The sequence below is a fragment of the Lotus japonicus genome, chromosome 4, assembly GCF_012489685.1.
Source record: "Lotus japonicus ecotype B-129 chromosome 4, LjGifu_v1.2".
NCBI lineage: Eukaryota > Viridiplantae > Streptophyta > Magnoliopsida > Fabales > Fabaceae > Lotus > Lotus japonicus.
Genome location: NC_080044.1, coordinates 25,840,633 through 25,860,743, shown reverse-complemented (window position 1 = coordinate 25,860,743; position 20,111 = coordinate 25,840,633). Strand labels below are relative to the sequence as shown.

Genomic DNA, 20,111 nt, shown 5'->3' with positions numbered 1-20,111 from the left:
ATGCTTCAGGAGTGAAGATCCCTCGTTCTGAAATGACTGACGCTCAGAAGAAGCGTTTCAAGGATCATCACAAGGCGAAGTCCATGCTATTCAGCTCAATATCATATATTGAGTATGAGAAGATCTCTGACAAAGAAACTGCTAAATCCATCTTTGACTCCTTGGTCATGACGCATGAAGGAAATGAAGAGGTCAAGGAAACCAAGGCTATTGCTCTCATACAACAATATGAGCAGTTTAAGATGGAATCTGGTGAAACCATTGAGGAGATGTACTCGAGGTTTCAAACTCTGATTGCTGGAATCAGAGTGCTAAACAAGGGCTACTCTACTGGTGATCATGTCAAGAAGATTATCAGAAGTTTGCTTAAAGAGTGGAGAGCTTTTGTCACTGCCTTGAAACTCTCCAGAAATCTGAACTCTTTGAAGTTAGAAGAGCTTGTGAGTCATCTCAGGAGCCATGAGATTGAACTCAAAGGAGACAAGCCTCAGAAGAAAGACAAGTCTATTGCTCTTAAGTCAAAGTCTGACAAAGCAAAAGCTTATCAGGCAGAAGAAGAGAACTCATCTGAAGAGCTATCAGATGCATCTGATGATGAAGAGCTGTCTCTCTTCACAAAGAGGCTAAGCAAACTTTGGAAGAACAGACATAGCAAGGGAAAAGGACCAAAGAGAAGCTCAGGAAAATATGAATCTTCATCTGGTCAGAAGAAATCATCTTGAAAGGAAGTCACTTGCTTCGAGTGCAAGGAATCTGGGCACTAGAAGAGTGACTGTCCCAAGCTTAAGAAGGACAAGAGACCTAGAAAAGTCTTCAAGAAGAAAGCCCTCATAACCTTTGATGCAACTGATTCTGAAGAAGCTGAGTCAGAAGAAGATGAAGCTGTGGAGGCTCTAATGGCTACCACTAGCAGAGGTGCTGAAGCTTCAGAAGATGATTCAGACTCTGAAAATGATGATGAGGTATTCTCTGACTTTTCTCTATCTGAGCTAAGAACTGCTTTATCTGAAACAATGAAGAAACATGATATTTTGCTAAATAAGCATAAAGAGCTTAAGAAGAAATATGCTGCTAAAACCAGTTCTTCAGAAGTTCATGAGAAGTCAGTCTCTGAACTCATGGATGAAAACTATATTCTTATTAATGACAATGCTGTTCTTCGTGCTAAAAATGATGTGCTAGAAGATCAACTTGCATCATCTGATGTTAAGTATGAAACAAAATATGAGAAAGCGTTTCAAAAGTTCCTTGCAAAGGGCATAGACAGAAGTCTTATGGCTTCAATGATCTATGGCATGAGCAGAAATGGGAACAGTGGTCTTGGCTACTTTCAATCCATGAAAGATGAGTCAACTGAGTCCAAACGCGAACCCTTGCATAAACATTTCGTTCCCGCTGGCACTGTCATTCCAGAAAAGGCTACACCAAAGATGGTGAAATCAAAAGGGAAATTTAAACTTGATATGTCTAAATATTATACTCAAGTTCCTCTGCATTATCCTCCTGTTGCACCCAAAGTTCCAAGAACTTCTGGGAAAACTAACAAGAAAGGACCCAAGATGTGGGTACCTAAAGCAAAAATTATTCCTGTTGCAGACATCTTATGCAGCTCAGTTAAGACACCTGTCATGGTACCTGGACAGTGGATGCTCGCGACACATGACGGGTACAAGGTCTATATTCCAAAAACTGACACCGCTTAAGTCAGGAGGAGACGTTGGATTTGGAGGAAACCAGAAGGGAAAAATTATTGGAAAAGGTTCCATAGGAGATGGAAAAACTCCAGTTATCAATGATGTACTTCTGGTGGAAGGATTGTTTCACAACTTGCTCTCCATAAGCCAAATTGCTGACAAAGGTTACGATGTGATCTTCAATCAAACTGGATGCAAAGCTGTTAGTCAAACAGATGGATCCGTTTTATTTTCTGGGAAGAGAACAAATGATATTTACAAGATCAGATCCTCTGAACTGCTATCTCAGAAGGTCAAGTGTCTCATGTCAGTTAATGATGAGCAATGGATCTGGCACAGACGCCTAGGACATGCAAGTCTCAGAAAAATTTCTCAACTTAGCAAGCTAAATCTCGTCAGAGGATTGCCTCATCTGAAGTATTCATCAGAGGCTCTATGTGAAGCTTGTCAGAAGGGTAAATTCACCAAGAAGCCTTTTAAAGCAAAGAATGTAGTATCTACAACAAGGCCCCTTGAGCTACTTCACATTGATCTCTTTGGACCAGTGAAAACTGAATCCATTGGAGGAAAGAAGTATGGGTTAGTCATTGTAGATGATTATAGCAGGTGGACATGGGTAAAGTTCCTAAGGCACAAAGATGAAACACATACTGTGTTTACCAACTTCATTACCCAAGTTCAGAAGGAGTTTCAATCTTCCGTGATTACTGTCAGAAGTGACCATGGTGGAGAATTTGAGAACAAAGCTTTTGAAGATTTATTCAACTCTCAAGGAATCTCTCACAACTTCTCTTGTCCTCGCACTCCTCAACAAAATGGAGTAGTTGAAAGAAAGAATAGAACTCTTCAGGAGATGGAACGCACCATGATGCAAGAATCAAGTATGGCCAAACACTTCTGGGCAGAAGCAATCAACACTGCTTGCTACATCCAGAACAGAATCTCCATTAGACCAATTCTGGAGAAAACTCCTTATGAGCTGTGCAAAGGAAGACAACCTGACATCTCTTACTTCCATCCATTCGGAAGTACTTGCTTCATGCTCAACACTAAGGAGCAATTGGGTAAATTCGATTCTAAAGCTTTAAAATGTTATTTTCTTGGTTATTCTGAAAGATCCAAAGGTTTTAGAATTTATAATATTATTCATCAAACTGTTGAGGAATCCATCCAGATTAGATTTGATGATAAGCTTGGCTCAGAAAAGTCAAAGCTGTTTGAAAGATTTGCAGATTTAAGCATTGACTGTTCAGAAGCAAATCAACCAATAAAAAGCCCAGAGGATGTTGCTCCAGAGGCTGAAGCATCTGAAGATTTTCCAACAACTTCTGATCCTCTTCAGAAGAAGAAAAGAATAGTTGCTTCTCATCCAGAAGAACTGATCATTGGCAACAAAGATGCTCCCGTCAGAACCAGGTCTATGCTCAAACCTTCAGAAGAGACTCTTCTGAGTCTGAACATGGATTTGTGTCTCTCATTGAGCCAAAATCAGTTGATGAAGCTCTTGAAGACAAAGGCTGGATTCAAGCAATGCAAGAAGAGCTAGATCAGTTCACCAAGAATGATGTATGGACCTTAATGCCTAAACCTAAAGGGTTCCATGTCATAGGAACCAAGTGGGTGTTCAGAAACAAGCTGAATGAAAAAGGAGAAGTAACAAGAAACAAGGCAAGACTGGTAGCTCAAGGCTACAGTCAACAAGAGGGAATTGATTACACTGAGACCTTTGCTCCTGTAGCAAGACTTGAAGCTATAAGGCTACTGATTTCCTTCTCAGTAAATCACAACATCATTCTTCACCAGATGGACGTCAAAAGTGCCTTCCTCAATGGCTACATTTCAGAAGAAGTGTATGTCAAGCAACCTCCTGGCTTTGAAGATGACAAACACCCAGAGCATGTCTACAAGCTCAAGAAGTCACTCTATGGATTGAAGCAAGCTCCCAGAGCGTGGTATGAAAGGCTCAGTTCCTTTCTTCTACAAAATGAGTTTGTAAGGGGTAAAGGTGACAATACTCTCTTCTGCAGAACCTATAAGAATGACATTCTTATAGTTCAGATTTATGTTGATGATATCATTTTTGGTTCTGCTAATCCCTCCTTGTGCAAGGAATTTTCTAAGTTAATGCAGGCTGAATTTGAAATGAGCATGATGGGAGAACTTAAATACTTCCTGGGAATTCAAATAGATCAACGACCAGGAGTCACCTATATCCATCAGAAGAAGTACACCCTGGAACTTCTGAAGAAGTTCAACATGAGTGACTGCAACATCTCAAAGACTCCAATGCATCCAACATGCATTCTTGAGAAAGAGGAAGTTTCCTCTAAGGTTTGTTAGAAGCTCTATCGTGGAATGATAGGCTCTCTTCTTTACTTAACTGCATCTAGACCTGATATATTGTTTAGTGTGCATCTATGTGCTAGATTCCAATCAGATCCTAGAGAGACTCACTTAACTGCTGTTAAGAGGATCCTCAAATATCTGAAAGGAACCACTAACCTTGGCTTGATGTATAGAAAAACATCAGAGTATACACTTTCAGGTTTTTGTGATGCTGACTTTGCTGGAGATAGAGTGGAAAGAAAAAGCACTTCTGGAAGCTGCCATTTCCTTGGATCAAATCTTGTCACGTGGTCAAGCAAAAGACAGAACACAATTGCTCTATCAACTACTGAAGCAGAATATGTCTCAGCTGCCACATGCTGTACACAAACCATATGGATGAAGAATCATCTAGAAGATTATGGGTTGTCTCTGAAGAAGGTTCCTATTTATTGTGACAACACAGCTGCTATCTTACTCAGCAAGAACCCCATTCTACACTCAAGAGCAAAGCATATAGAGGTAAAATATCATTATATTCGTGATCATGTTCAGAAGGGCACTCTATCACTAGAGTATGTTGATACTGACCATCAGTGGGCAGATATTTTCACTAAGCCCTTAGCAGAAGATAGGTTTTTATTTATTCTTGAAAACCTGAACATGGATTTTTGTCCAGAGTAAGGTTTTCTTCAGAACTTCTGACCATGGTACCTCTGAAGTCATCAGATGTTACCTCTTTCAGAAGTTACTCGATCAGAAGCACTTAACCCACTGGTTAAACTTCTGTGGTAGACAACAATACACGTGTCACTTCATTTGTGACATAGTTCCTTAGGTCGCGTGGTATATCTGCTATAATGATGGTGTCTACTCTCCTCTACTATGCTATTTTCAGACTATATACTTTATAACCGTTGATTTTGCCTTTAATTTCTTAGAAAAACTGTCAACGGTTACCATTAAACCCACAATATACACTATCACACACGATCTCCCACTCACTTACACTTACGGTTTTGAAACTCCAGTGTGCATTGCATTCATTCATACTTCTCCCTCCAACATTTCCCCTTTCTCTGAACCCTAAAACCTCATCCTCTAAGAATCATGGGTAAATCAAGGAAACCTAAGGCGAATGTTTCTGCTGCTACCACACAAACTGCCAAAGATCAGGAGAAGCAAAGATTCGAGGAAGCTCAGAAGATTCTGAATGCACCAAATGTAGTCACCTGTGCAAAGAAAGTGGAAGAACTGAATGTGTGCTGCGAAGCAAGAGTTGATTTTGATAATCTTGCTCAACAAGGGTTTGATATCAGGAACCAAGTCGAGTTGCAAGGATGGTCTGGGTACTTCAACAGGCTCGTTGGTCCAATCTATCACAAATTGGTTGTCGAGTTCTGGAAAAATGCAGTGTGCAATGACTACTACGTCGTCTCCCATGTACTGGGCAAGAAAATTGTGATCTCTGAAGAATCTATTGCAAAGCTGCTGGGTATGAAGTTCCAGGAGGGAAAAAGGATCAAGAATGTTGAAGCAAATGTCGCTGGAATGAGGATCGTTGTCAACAAGGCGCTCTATGATAACTGGTCTTACGAGAAAACCAAGTACAACTTTAAGGACTTGAAGTCTGAGATGAAGATTTGGCAAAAGATCTTCATGCACTGCATTCACCCTAGAACTGGAGGAACTGATTACCTGAATGCAACTCAGAAGGTAATCATGTACTACATTTCAACTGGTGAGCTTATATGTCTGCCATTCCTTCTTTTCAATTATCTGAAGGAGTGTGTGGAAAAATCAAGGACCACAACTGGTTCTGAGAACAAGAGATTCATCTCCTACATTCCGTATGGAAGGCTACTGTCAGATATCTTCGTCCAAAACAAGCTTGTTAAGACTCTATTAGATCTTGAACTTCACGAAGATCTGGCCACGATAGTTGGTGATACCCACAATGGCACAAAGTTAAAGAAAATGCAGATCATTGAGAAGATCAAAGTAGCTCCCAAAGAAGACACTTCTGATGAAGTTCGTCAGAGGAATTACCCCATTGATGACTTTCCTATTTGGTCCAAGAAGGACAATCCAGCATGCATTCTGGAATATGTAAGGATGCTCAGAAGACAAGGAGATCCTATCACCCTTACAGAATTCGTTAACACCCTTCCTGAAAGTCCTCCTAAGCTGACTACCAGGAAATCCAGAAGAGCAACAAGCAGTAAGCCCTCAGATCCTAAGGGCAAAGGGATTCTGATAGAGGAACCTGCAAAGAAGAAGGCTGCTTCTGTAACACCCCGATTTCCAGGTGTCACTTTAATAACCAAAAATAAACTTTACGCGGAAAACAGGTAATTTTTTTTTTTGATTGTTTCCTTTTAATAAAAGCAATAAAGAAATAAAGACAAAGCCCAACAACTAAACTAACCGATAAACAACATATACAAAGGTACAACCTCTGCTGCACTATCCCGTCACGCGCACACGCAGTGACTCCAAGGTAGCGTGCCCGTAGGCGAATATATACTAACCAGAACTGTACGCAAAAGCATCAAATATACCACTATCCAAGAGAAAGTCGGCCTCAAAATGGCCTCAACCCAAGACCCCTATAGTCCGACAGACTCTCTGTGATCCTCAGCAAGAGAACCACACAAAAAGCCATATATCGGGAACCTACCCGGTCCCAAAAGTAAGACGAATCAGAGCTATGACAGTGACAACCAACTCAAAAGACTCTAACCACCCATATCCCACACTACTATTATCGACTCTCCCTCGATCAGCCATGAAGTCCGGGTCCTCGTCGAAAGCTTCAGTAATAGACATTTCGCTCCGGGTCTTTCCCGCACAACGAATCATCACGAACCGGCTGACAGACGCCTGGCAGCAGGCCGACCGCCCAAACACAAACATACAAACAAAGCCAAGGTGCTAGGGTCAACTTACAGAATACAATAGATATACAATCAACTTGTGATAAAGGGGATATACACATATGTTGTATATATATACATATAAGTTATGTATTGCCTACTCTAAGGTATATACATAGTATGTTCTCGAATCTCCTACACAGTTCAATCATTAATACCTAACGATGTTCATCAACATCAAATCATCATAATCTCAACATATGAAGTTAGGTGATAAGGTTAGTCAAACAATGTATCGTCCTCCCAACACACACGTATCCAACTAAACCAATGTTCCCTGTCGTTGCCCTAGGGTAAACGACGATGAAATCTCACGCTTCCATGAAGTCTCACGCTTCAATGAGTCTTACGCTTTCACGAAGTCTCACGCTTCAGTGAAATCTCACACATTCACGAAGTCTCACGCTTCAGTGAAGTTTCGCGCCTTCACGAAGTCTCACGCTTCAGTGAAGTTGCACGCCTCCGCAAAGTCTCCCGCTTCAGCAAAGGTTCCCGTCTCCACGAGGTCTCCCGCCTCAGTGAAGTTTCTGCTTTCACGAAGTCTCACGCCTCAGTGAAGCTTACTCACTTTCACGAAGTCTCACGCTTCAGTGAAGTTCCATGCTTTCACGAAGTCTCACGCCTCAGTGAAGCTCCGAAGGTATATACTGTACCCGAAGGTATATAGATATACTGTACCCGAAGGCATATACTGTACCCGAAGGTATATACTGTACCCGAAGGTATATAGATATACTGTACCCGAAGGCATATACTGTACCCGAAGGTATATACTGTACCCGAAGGTATATACTGTACCCGAAGGTATATAGATATACTGTACCCGAAGGCATATACTGTACCCGAAGGTATATACTGTACCCGAAGGTATATACTGTACCCGAAGGTATATACTGTACCCGAAGGTATATAGATATACTGTACCCGAAGGCATATGTCGATTCGGCGACAAAAGACAGTTAATTATGAAAGGAGTGCGATCACCCTTGATGACTTCTTGAGTCATCTGACTCATCAAATCTCGATGGTCAAAAACTGCTCCGACCCAAACTCAAAACAACCCAAGAGTTAGTGTCGGTCAATACAACACAACTCCACCAACAAGAATACACGAGGGTCTAGTGTCGGTCAATACAACACAGCCCAAACAAAACCCAGAGTCTGTGCCGGTCAATACAGCACGACTCGAACAACACTCCCAAGAGTACTAGAGTACTCGGTGACTTTCAATCATCACCATAGCTCACCTTAGTGGCTTTCCCCAATTCCAAAACTCTCCAAACCCACTACAAAAGCCGACTTTTCCCCGTCTTTCGTAAATATTTTCCCCTTTAGTTCTCCTATGATTATTCGTTTAGTAAAAACGTTTCGAATTGAATTAGTCAAGTTATGAGTTTACTTCTCAAAGTCTAAGTCTCCCAGAGTCTCTAGTTTTCGAAATTCTAATCATTCTAAGTTTTCCAAAAACCCTCCAAAAGAAGTTTCCCGGGGAAAGTCTAAGTATTCAAACGAATCCCAACAAATGGCTAAGCCTCAAACCCCTCGTTTGGACTTGCCTAGGGTTGTTCATCCAACCCGAAATGTCAAAGATCACCAGATCAATGAATCTCCACTCCGAAGTCGCGTCAAAACGCTCAATCCAACACAACATCAACATCATAAGTTATGAAAACATTCATAACAATAAACCATCATCATAATCAATATCATAGCAAAGCATAAGTCGAATTTATCGACGCCTATTATGAAATCATAGCTAATATATATGTAAGTTGCCCTAACCTCGAGCTGTTCCAGCTTCGCAAACAAAGTTCTCCTCAAACAATTGCTCTGAGTCTTCCAAAGTTCCCTCAACTGAACCTCGGAGAAAAACAAAGCAGAATCCAAACAAAATCGATTAGTTCGATCGCAAAACAATACATAAACGATAGACAAAGCATTAAAGCTTCAGAATAGGACAATCAGGTACGAAAAAACAAGTTTTCGAAACCGAAAAACTCCCCCCTAAAGGAAATAGTCCACGGCCTCAAAGGAAAAAGGGCTTCGGCTCTTTTTCTTTGATCAAATCAATTCACAAGGTAGTTTTAGGGTAAAACTAAGGCAAAGAAACTGTCAGAACAATTTTCGGACAATCGGGCCGAAATACGACTACGCAGGGGCATTTTGGTCCAAAATAAAGGCTCAAAACTTCAAAGTTATCCGTTCTGAAAACAGATTTGACAGCAACGATCCTCATGACATCCGTGACAACAAATCCTAAAGGCACGAAGTCAGATTATAGCTTTACGACAATAAAGTTTCGAAATGTGAGACAAAAAGAGTTTTGAGTCAATTTTTCAGATCCTGGACAACTGAATCGCAATCAGAGTTTACTGACAGAGGTTTTAGACTCAGGGGAACATAAGGAACATAACCCAAGCGAGAAATCAGAGAAATCGGACAATTTTAGAAAAAGCTCAAAACTTAGAGCACAGAAACGACTTCAGAAACGCAACAGAAACAACAACCAGAGGTAGGAATCGTGTTAGTTACCTTGATACCTAGAAGTAGGGACGAACTGCACGAAGATTGGTCAAGTTTTCGCGAAAATCTCCTCCCCCCTTGCTCTCCACGAATTTGGGCCTCCAATGGTGAAAATGAGAGGATTTTTGCTTTTTCGCGCTATTTATAGGCGGGTGAAATCGCGGGAAAATGAAAATTTCGCGATTCCGACTTTTGCAGCACGATCACCGAGAAATTCTAAAAGAGATTCTGGCGTCAGAAATCCAGAACTCAAAACAAATATCTATGATATGGGAAAAACGATATCGAAAATCTCAAAAGCGGTGTAAGTTAAATCTGTCCCGAAAAACTACTTTTTGCTGTGATCGCCGGACGACAAAACTTCCTTCTGAAGAAAGATTGAAAACGTCGAAACAAATCTGGCAACGTGGACGGAATCTTCGTTAGAAGTCCCGAATAGAAAAAGTCTTCATCCATTGCTCGAAAATAGGGTTTCGAAGCAAAGAAATTAGCGTCGGCGGACATCCGAAAAGTGAAACCTATCGTGCGTACAGTCCAGAGTTCCGAAATGAAACGCTGGTCGATGGAAAAATAAAGAGAAACTTTAAATTTTCCGAGAGTTCGAAATCTCACTCAAAACGTTGCTTTAAGAGCGAAATAGCCTATTCTGGACACGTTCGCCATAAGGCAGGTGTGCAGACGACTCGCACTAGCTCCGAAAGAAACAACGCCACATTCCTCGAGCAATTCCTGAACTTTCTTCTTCATTAATATTTCTCAAATATCAAACTCTTGTCACACTTACACTGATTCCACGCGTGAGTCGGAAATTAACTTGTTCCGAAAATCCGGGTCTTACAGCTTCCAAGACCGTGATCATCAGGGAAGCATCTTCTGAAAGGTCTCTGAAGAGAACCTCAACTCAACAACAACAAATGTCTGATTCTGAAAGCTCAGAAGACACATGGGAAGACTTCTCAAGTGAGGAAACTGAAGATGAAGACAGGCCTCTGGCTAAGAGACGCAAAATCATTCTTGAGGAAGGGGAAGATGAGCAGGATGACCATGAGATCATCCAGAATGTAATTCAGGGTATAAGAGACTCCTCAGAGGCTGAAGAATCCACAGATTCTGATGAGGTACACTTGGCAAGAAGAAGAAAGCTGCCTCTGAAAGGTCCCCTTCAGCAGAAAGAGACAGTTGCAGAACAAGCTTCTGAATCTGCTTTAGAAGTACAACGTGAAAGAAGATCTAAAAGAACTTCTGATCCAGCAAGGGCTGTCCAACTCACCAGAACCTCACCTATCAGAAGCCATGCTAAGGTAATTACTGAAACCATTAATTCTGATTCTGCTTTAGTAGTTGTACCTGAACAACCCCTACCTATATCTACTTCCATGCCCACCTTAGCCCAAACAGCACCCACTCAACCTGAAACACAAACTCACACACAAGCTGAACCTCAAGCTCCTATTTCAACCATCCAAACAGCTACCACAGACATTCCTTCCATTCCAATTTACACCTCTTCCACATCCATCCCAACTGAACCAGTACCTCCCTTAAATTCCTTCATTCAAGGCATTATTCAAAGTGAGGCAACTCTAAAGACCTTAGTTCAGCAATTCACTTCCAAGCCAGCATCTACTCCACACACCTTTCTCATAACCCAGACTGGTGAGATCCCTGCTGAGAAAGAGAAGGAAGATGATGATGTCCAAATCCTTGAGCCGCCTTTCAATGTGAAGCCTCTTCAACAAATTGCTTCCAATTTTGAAGATCGGATTCCAGACGCTGCTGAGACCTCCTATGTATCCTTGTCCAATTACTCAGCAGTCAACTCACAGGATCTGAGTTTCACTTCACCTGAGAAGACTGTCACCTCAAGGCAAAGGCCAGATACTATCTCTGAAGCTGAGCATATGGATGAATCAGATCACTCAGGCGTCGAGAAGGATCATGAGATTGATTCCATTCCTACTGAACACATGGAAGAATCAAATGCTTCGAGCTCCAATGCTGCCAGAACTCCTCAGCCTGTTCTGACCCTGGCCACCTCTTTCCTCCCTCAGAGTCTTCCTCAACTCATTCAGGAGTTTTCTGCAGAAGCAATCAGAAGGGTGAACTGGCTGTATCAGGTAACTGATAATCAGTTTGATGCTTCTCTTGTTGATAGTCTATGGTCTGCATTTGAGAGTTGGTCAGAAGGCAAAGGTTATGAACTTCAGAAGCAGCTTAGCAGGGAGAAAAGACTCAGAGTTCATGATGCATCTGAGAGGGCCTATGAGCAGAGGCAGAGAGTGCTGCACAAGGTGTGTGAGCCTCTGAGACGAGCTATGGCTGAAAGATCATGTGTTGTCTCTGAATGTACCTTAGAGGATGTTGAGATGGTTTCAGCAGAGGAAGAAGAAGAAAGCACAGATGGTATAGTTATTCTGGAAGATGCAGATGCTGATGAGGTTCTGAAACAAGGGCCGATTCACGTTGATACTGTTATAACTTCAGAAGCTGAAGCTGCCACTCATCCACAAGCATCAGATGTTCCTCCCTCTGCTCCAGCTCCAGAAGTTGCCGTTTTAGCTGCCCGGATCGACAGGATTCAAGATGATCAGCAGCGATTGTTTCAGATGGTTGAGCAACAAGGCCGTATTCAGAATGAGCAAAGCAAGAAAATTCAAGAGTCCTCAGGCAAAATGGAAGCAATCATGAAGTACCTCATGGACAACCTTCCCTCCACCTCCAAGCCCTGAATTTCTCATCTCTATCATGCATGCATTTATTCATTATGACTGAATTTATTTCATGTTGACCGTGTTAAGTTTTTCATTCTCTGATTCAATGCACCGTCCATTAGTAACTCACATGCTTTTATGATTGATAAGTTTTATGCATGGTTTTCTATTACTTTTCTTCTTTATATTCACTGCGTTCATCTTCCCCTTCACATTCAATTCCATTCTTCTCTATTCTTATCTCCTCCAAATCACCATGAGTTCTGTCGATTTGATTTCTGAACTCAAGACTTTGGTATTTGACCAAGTCTTTCCATGGAGTGTTAATCTTTCCTCTTCTGAGATCTCTCAAGCTATTAAGAAGATTGAGCATCTTCTGACTTGTTGGCTCACCTCTCATCAGACTCTCTGTCTTCAGAACCTTCAAGAAGTTCTGACTGACCTCCTCCGTCTGACCAATCGTCGGAAGGACGTTGAAGATCAATTCCAGGGCATTTGCATGCTTCTGGAATATGAAGCAGATAACGATGTAGCGGATCCAGAGGCGGTCCAGGAGAATGTGGCGTTGAAGGAGGAGCTAGCAGCTCAGTTAGCCTCAACTGATCAGGACATTCGTCCCCTCCACCTTCACCTTCTCTCCATGAAGAATTCTCGAGCGTTCCTATTTATCTAGGATTAGTCTTCTTCATTCCTCTCTCTCCCTTGTACTTCTTCTCCGTTCAGTAATAATAACATATTTAGTTGCATCATTTCCTGTTATTGTTATTGTTGTCTGTGTTTTTCACTCTTTTTAATTATGACAAAAAGGGGGAGTACATAAATTGGTTTTGATAAATTTTTATATTACATAAAACCAGTAGAGGAGAACAAGTATCAATACTTATAGCACATAGATATTGTCAAGCGTCTCAGATAAGGAATACATTTTGAACTAATCTTGCTTCTAACGCCTTATTCCAATTATATCTGAACAAGACTCTATGTCATTATGTGAGATACGCTAAGTTCTGAAACCATCACTTCTGATGAGTATACATCTCTTCAAGCGTAAATTCTGATCACATAACCAGACTCCGAATCTAGTTTCTTCACAAATTCATCAAGTCATAGATTCAGGGGGAGTCAGGGGGAGACCCTTGCTCAGAATCAGGTTTTAACCCAGATTCAGAAAGAGCATTGCAAACCGTTACACAAGGATAAGTTTAATCTCTGATCCTTTCTCTCTTGTGTATTCAGTTTACTGTGTAAAAATTGTTCATCAAAATACTTGTTTTGTCATCATCAAAAAGGGGGAGATTGTAAGATCAAGGTTTGATCAGTGGTTGCATCTCTATATTTTGATGATTACAATTAAGGTTTGTGATGATGAACAATTGTGGTACCCTAACGTTTGTCTTTTTAAGTTGTGACAAACAGGTTCTGAATCTGACCCAAGCCTATTCGTTCAGAAGAAGAAGAACCAAGGGTTACTAAAAAGAGAGCTCTTCATCCTACCATGTTCGTTCTGAACAGTGGCAAAAGCTTCAAAAGCTCTGAAGATGGAAGCTCTCAAGAAGATCTGAAGAACTCAAGTCAGAAGTTCTGAAGACCAGATGTTCCAGTGGAACGGTCCAGAAGCAGAAGACTCAAGTTCTGAAGACTTGCAAGAAGTTGGTTCTGAAATCCAAGCTATTCTAGCTCTGACGATCAGAAGTTCTGAGGAACTTGTTCAGAAGCAGAAGTTGCATGGTCAGAAGACTCCAAGCTCCAATCTGACGATGATTAGAAGCTTCATCAACGTTCATCTGAAGCTCATTGATCTCAAGTCAACCGGTGAGAGGACAGGTCGCTATCACAGTACAACATCGTACAAGTCTCAGTCTGTCCGCCACCTACCTTGTACAGCCTAGCAGTCTGATATTACAGAATTGCCACTCCAACGGATAAAACCCTAGCAACGGCTACATCACAAGTCTTGGAGTATATAAAGGCTGAAGAAAGAAGAAAGAGGCCAAGAAACTTTGCTGAAAATATTCAACATATACGAACCATTCTCTTAGCATTATTTCTTCACTGTTCTTAAACTTCTGAGTTTACTATTCGCTTGTTAGAAGCACTCTTTGTAAACCCGAAACCTTTTACATCATATTGTAAAGTTCATCAAGAGACCAAGGTTGGTCGGATCTTGAGAGGACTGAATCAAGGCTGATTCAGTATTTAGCTAGTCTTAAGAGGATCGATAGATCAGCTTCTTAAGAGGATACTAGTGAGAAAATCAGTGTATTGTTAGTCACTTAGCAGGTTGCAAAGTGCAGTTGTAACACTCATTGATTTTAGTGGATTGCCTTCATCAGAAGAAGGAAGAAATCACCTTCACAGGTGGACTGGATTAGCTTGAGCTTTTATCTCAAGTGAACCAGGATAAAATACTCGTGTGCTTTACTTCCTATCTTTCAGCACTTAGTTTTTATCTTTGAGTTTTGAAAAAGCAGAAAAAGTATATCCAAGATTCAAAAACTCTATTCAAACCCCCCCTTTCTAGTGTTTTTCGCACCTTCACGCATCTTTCTGGAGTACGTGGAGGAGCTGGGTGAGCTCTTCCGAGAGGAGGCTGAAATCACCAAGATGATTGGTGGTTGGGAGATGGAACTGGAGCTCCGAGCAGAGGACACGGAGGAGCGACGAGAAGAGTGCAAGAATGAGATGGCACAACTGATTCGTCAGAGGCAGCCCATTGATAGGAAACTAGAAGTAATGCTAGAGCGTTATCATGTAATGAGGATAAATCCTCCATTCTAGATGTACTCATCCGTTTTTAATGAATAAAGAAGTTTTGTTTATATGTGTGTATGTGTGAAGTTAGAGGATGATGAATATCAGAGAATAAAAACGATAATAGAAAACAAGAAGTAAAACTAATAATAAGTATAAATAAAGAAAAATGACAAGAAATATATAAAAGAGTATATAAAAGAAGTTAAAAAAGAAAAAAGAAAATAGGAAACAAGAGGGAAAGGAGAAATCCTAAGGGACTAAGGTTTGGGATTTGGGAGCCTTTGCAGAATAACAGCAAACATCTCTTCAACACTCTTGTTAAACACTTCTTGCTTGTCAAAGCGCTCTTGACAACTAGCCAACTGTTGTGCAATAGCAGAAAGATCAGGTGAAGCTGATGAAGAGGGAGCGATCTGAGCGGTAATCTGAGCAGGTGCAGAGCCACTAGGTTCAGAATCAATATGAGGGTTTTTCCTTTCTTAAGCATAGCTGCAAGGCGAGTGCCTTCTTCACATGCAACATCTTCATAGACATTCTCAGCTTGAATCCATTCAGCCATTTCATCTTCAAATGCAACCTGGAGAGCTGTATTTTCTTCTTCTTCTTCTCTGCGACGAATTCCAGCCAGAGCTAACTCTTGCAATCTGAGAAGACCTTGATATTCAGCACGCGCTTTCAGAAAGGCTTCTCTTGTGTCAGCATTCTTGATTCTATTATCCTTATCATAATCAGCATATGCAAGCAAGTCTTCAAGTTGAATTCTCAGCCAATGCTCAAAACTTTCCCAATAGGTCTTTACCAATCTTGGTTTAGGACAATTATCAGTGACAAAGTACAGATTGCGGATCACTGTGTTTGCCTCAATAGTCATGCAGTTCAGAAACTCAAGAAGGTTATGGGGCTCAGGTGAACTGAAGGAAATCAAAGCTTGGTTGGAAGGGGTGCGTTTGAGAGTGGAGCTTGAAGCTTCAGAGGTAACTGGAGCAGAGGTTTCTGCTTCAGAGTGGAGTTGTTCAGATGCTTGGTCTACAATCATCTGATCTTGAATGGGTGGATCAGATGGGGATTGGATTGCTGGGTTTTCTGGTTGAGAGAAGGCAAAATCTTTGGAAGTGGTTGGGGAGTAGTTTCTGAGGGTAACATCAGAGGGTTCTGAAGTTGTTGTTGGAACAATCTCTGTTGGAAAGGCAACAGAAAGAAGAACAAGATTGGATGGTTCAGATTCATTGGGGGTGAGTCTGGGATAGGTGAGGTGTGTGATTGGTGGAGCTGGAGCAGTGGAGGATTGATGAATTTAATCTAACAAATCTTGGGTAGGTTGTTGAGGAGTTTGTTTGTCAGAGGTTGTGGTGACGGTGGTGATGGTAATGTGAATAGGTTGAGTGGAAAGAGGTACGGTCAGAGGTGGGATTGAGATGGTGCTGGAAGAAGCAGGTGGCAAGGGTAGAATTTCATCAATTGACTTGAGAGAAAATGAAACAGATGCAGATGTGGATTTACTTACACGCCGGGCAGGACCTCAAGTTGATCTTGGAGCAAGATTCTGACTCAAAGTAGTTGAAGCAGAGTCCTTCTTGGTCTTCTTCTTCTTAGCCTTCTGATCACCTTCAGAGGATTCCACTTCAGACTTCCTTTTCCTAAGAGGCTCACCAGTTGAAGTTTCAGGAAGATTCCTGATGAAAACTTCAGGATCAACATCAACGCATTCATCCTTCAAACTGTTCAGATACTCCACAATGACTTCTAGCTAGAGAGTCCTCCTTGGACCATAGCGGATAACCATTCACGTAGATGCGTCTCAGAGCCAACTCGTCAGGTGATTCCTTGACTGTTACCACAATGACTTTCTCAATGAGCTTCATGTTGGAGAGGGTCTTGGCGTTAATGGCTTCTCCAGTGGCCAGAGTCAGATCATCCAAGCAATTTGAGTCATTCAGAAATTTGACCAACCCATTCTCAATGAAGATGTCTGAAAGCATTCTTCCAAAGGGAATGTATTTGATTGAAGCTTTGTTAGAGGTGGTTGTGGTCCTTGATTTCTTTACAGCATCCTTCAAATACTGAAAGAGAAAGTATGGAAGACATAGCTTGAACTTCATATCCAGACAGAAAAGCATACACTTTTGGGTAGCGTTCATGTAATCTGGAGAATTGGAGGTGGGTCTTGGATTGATACAAGTCAGAAGAATCTTGTGCCAAACCTTCATTTTGGCAGAGAGATCCTTAGTTTTGCAAACAGACTTTGGAACCTTGTTCCCAAAGAGATGGGGATTAACATACTTCTCAGCCGAATCTGGTTATCAACATTTGTGAAGCGCTTCCCTCTCTTGTTTTCCATTCTCAGAAGCTTGGCGATGGATGTAACACCCTCTAATCCCCTTGTTTATTTTAAACTTACATCAGAGTGATTATACGCATATTCAAAGAGAGCATTACAAAAATATTCCAAGACTACATATCTCCTCAATAACATATGTCACGTTCTCAAACTTTAGATCAAAATATTTCATAAAATAATCATACTTCATCTTTTATGCATTGCACAACGGAAATAAATAGAATCATCAAAAAATCATCTTCCAGACATACTTCAATAAAAAAAATTCAGAAAAAGAAGTATAGGCATTATGGTCATCCAAAAACGTCAACTCCATGTAACTCAAGTTTACAAAAGAAAGAACCAAAAAGAGTTGTCAATTACTCTCATCAAAATAATTTATTAAACCACGTCCCCCAATGTTACATATAGAGCAATTGACCCTCATACTACTAGATAACTATCTAAATAACAGTATATAGCTCTCTGTCTACTTCTCATGAGATGCTCCACTAGCACCTGTACCTGTACGATGTCGCATAGAACATCATTCCAACAGAAGGGTGAGAACTTCATCATATAATTAAGCATAATAACAGGTAATGAAAGAACAATACAGAAGTTTACATTATAAAAACTTTCTCTTCACAATAATACTTTCCTTACTCATTATTTCCAAAGACAGTTCTACTTAGCAACTTTGTTCCACAATAAAATATCTTTAACAAGGTAAACATCATCCAAACTTTTACTAACAACATCATTCACAGATATTCACCAACAACAACTATCACAGTTCTTATATTTCTTCCATCACATAGGACCACTCAAAAACGTGAGACTCAATGTGTGACTCCAATGCACATGCATGTGGTACCAATTGTTAACCTTAGCGGTATCACCGCGTTCACACAGAACAGTTAACCACCAAATAAAGTCTATCAGACTTCCAGAATTACCCCGGTTTAGGGACATTCTCTAGCTCCGCAGTAACTAGCAGACATACCTCTGTCACCGGGTTCTGGAACACTCTCTAGCACCGCAGTAACTAGCAGACATGTCTATTGACTGTATGAAGTGTATTTGTGCAAACATCTCAACTCTATACATGCATTATATAGCATATTTCTTCGTCACTTTCCATAATGAAAATCTCATCATATTTGCTCAAACAACACTTCAACCTGTTATCAAATAATCACATTTGCAAAACAGCAATACAACAACTCTCACTTCATCAACAACCAATTCCAATAATTCATCTTATTGAATTCAAAATATTCATTTTCACCAATTCAAATAAATCACCATAATCCATATATCCAAAATTCAAAAGAGTACCCAAATTAAATAACAGATACAGTAATAATTTTCTGAAAAACAAGTACAATAATCCGTTTTCTGAAAAACAGCAGGCACATCGGTCACTAAAAACGATCTCCAGGACTCTTTACTAAACTAAAAATTACGTTCTTTACACGCATAGAAAGCTGATTAAAAACCATACAATTTCTTAGTTTACCAAATTTTCATTTGAACCTTAGAACTGGGTGATATCAGACCACGAAGTTCGCTGTCCAGCACAGAAACTGACAGAAACAGCAGGTACATTGGTCACTAAAAACGATCTCTAGAACTCATTACTAAACCAAAAATTACGTTCTTTATACGCCTGGAAAGCCGATTAAAAACCCTACAATTTCTTAGTTTACCAAATTTTTATTTGAACGCTATAACTGGGTGATATCGGACCAAGAAGGTCCCTGTCCAGCACAGAAAACTGACAGAAACACTTCTACCTCAAAATCAAATTTCGAAAATTCCGAATTCAGAGTTCCTAGGCATGGCTCTACATCAACTTATTATCATACTACAATTATAGGATAAAGCTCACACCCTTACCGTGATTGATGATGAACCCTAGTTCTCTTCCTTTCCTCTTCCTTCTTCTTTCACGCGTCCTCTTCTTTCTTTTTCTTCTTCTTTCACGCGTCCTCTTCTTTCTTTTCTTTAGCTGCTTCCCCATCCTTATTAAACCATCTAAACCTAATTCCTCAAGGGCTAAACTAAAAATCCTAAAATCTCTCCTAGTCCTTCTCTCTATTTTTAATCCTAACTTTCACCCCCTAACTCTCTTCCATTTCATAAAACACACCCAGCATCACAAAAAAACATTTTATTTCATTAAAGTATTATTATATCACCTATTAAACAACTATACAATATAATCTTAATTAAAATAAAATACCAACATTATTTGAATGAAAAACGGGGTGTTACAATGGAGATTTCTGAAATAACAATCTTCTGCCCCAAAATGTATAAAGTAATCTGAATGTCATTGCAGGTGGCTTTTCTCCATAATTCCTTGACCAATTTCACATAGACAGGCCCAGGAAGACGATTGAAGTAGCTTTCCCAGCCCTGAGCAGCAACCTCATCCTTCAAATTAACCCCATGTTGCTCGAGGTTGTCAAAATCAACCTTTGGTTCACAGAGAACAGTTAATTCTTCAAAAGAAAGAACACATTCGACTAGAGCATCCTTCATTTCAGTAGCCTTTTCTTTTTCTGGTTCAGGTTTTCTGGGTTGTGCCTGAGAAGATGAGGACGATCCTCCAATGTGAAGATGAGGAACAACCGGTCCGTCAAAAGTTTCTTCCAAACCTTTGCATTGACTCTCCTGAGAAAAAGAGTTGAGGTATTCGAGAGTCGCTGCTTGCTTGTGGCTAATTGACGAATCCATGGACGATGATGAAGGTTTTGGGTGAAGAAGGATTGTGAGGGGAAAGAAAGAGAGAGAGAAAGTCTTCAAGATTTTGAAAATCAATGTGAATGAGTGAAGTGATGGG

General features: G+C 40.6%; 1 long non-coding RNA gene across 1 annotated transcript; it reads right to left on the bottom strand.

Moving 5' to 3' along the window:
- Positions 1-17,676: 17,676 nt before the first annotated feature.
- LOC130714274 (uncharacterized) lies at positions 17,677-19,322 on the bottom strand. Its single transcript, XR_009011211.1, has 2 exons — positions 19,163-19,322; positions 17,677-17,785 (listed from the first exon to the last, which is right to left on the bottom strand). It is a non-coding gene; the product is annotated as an uncharacterized LOC130714274 (long non-coding RNA).
- Positions 19,323-20,111: the final 789 nt, after the last annotated feature.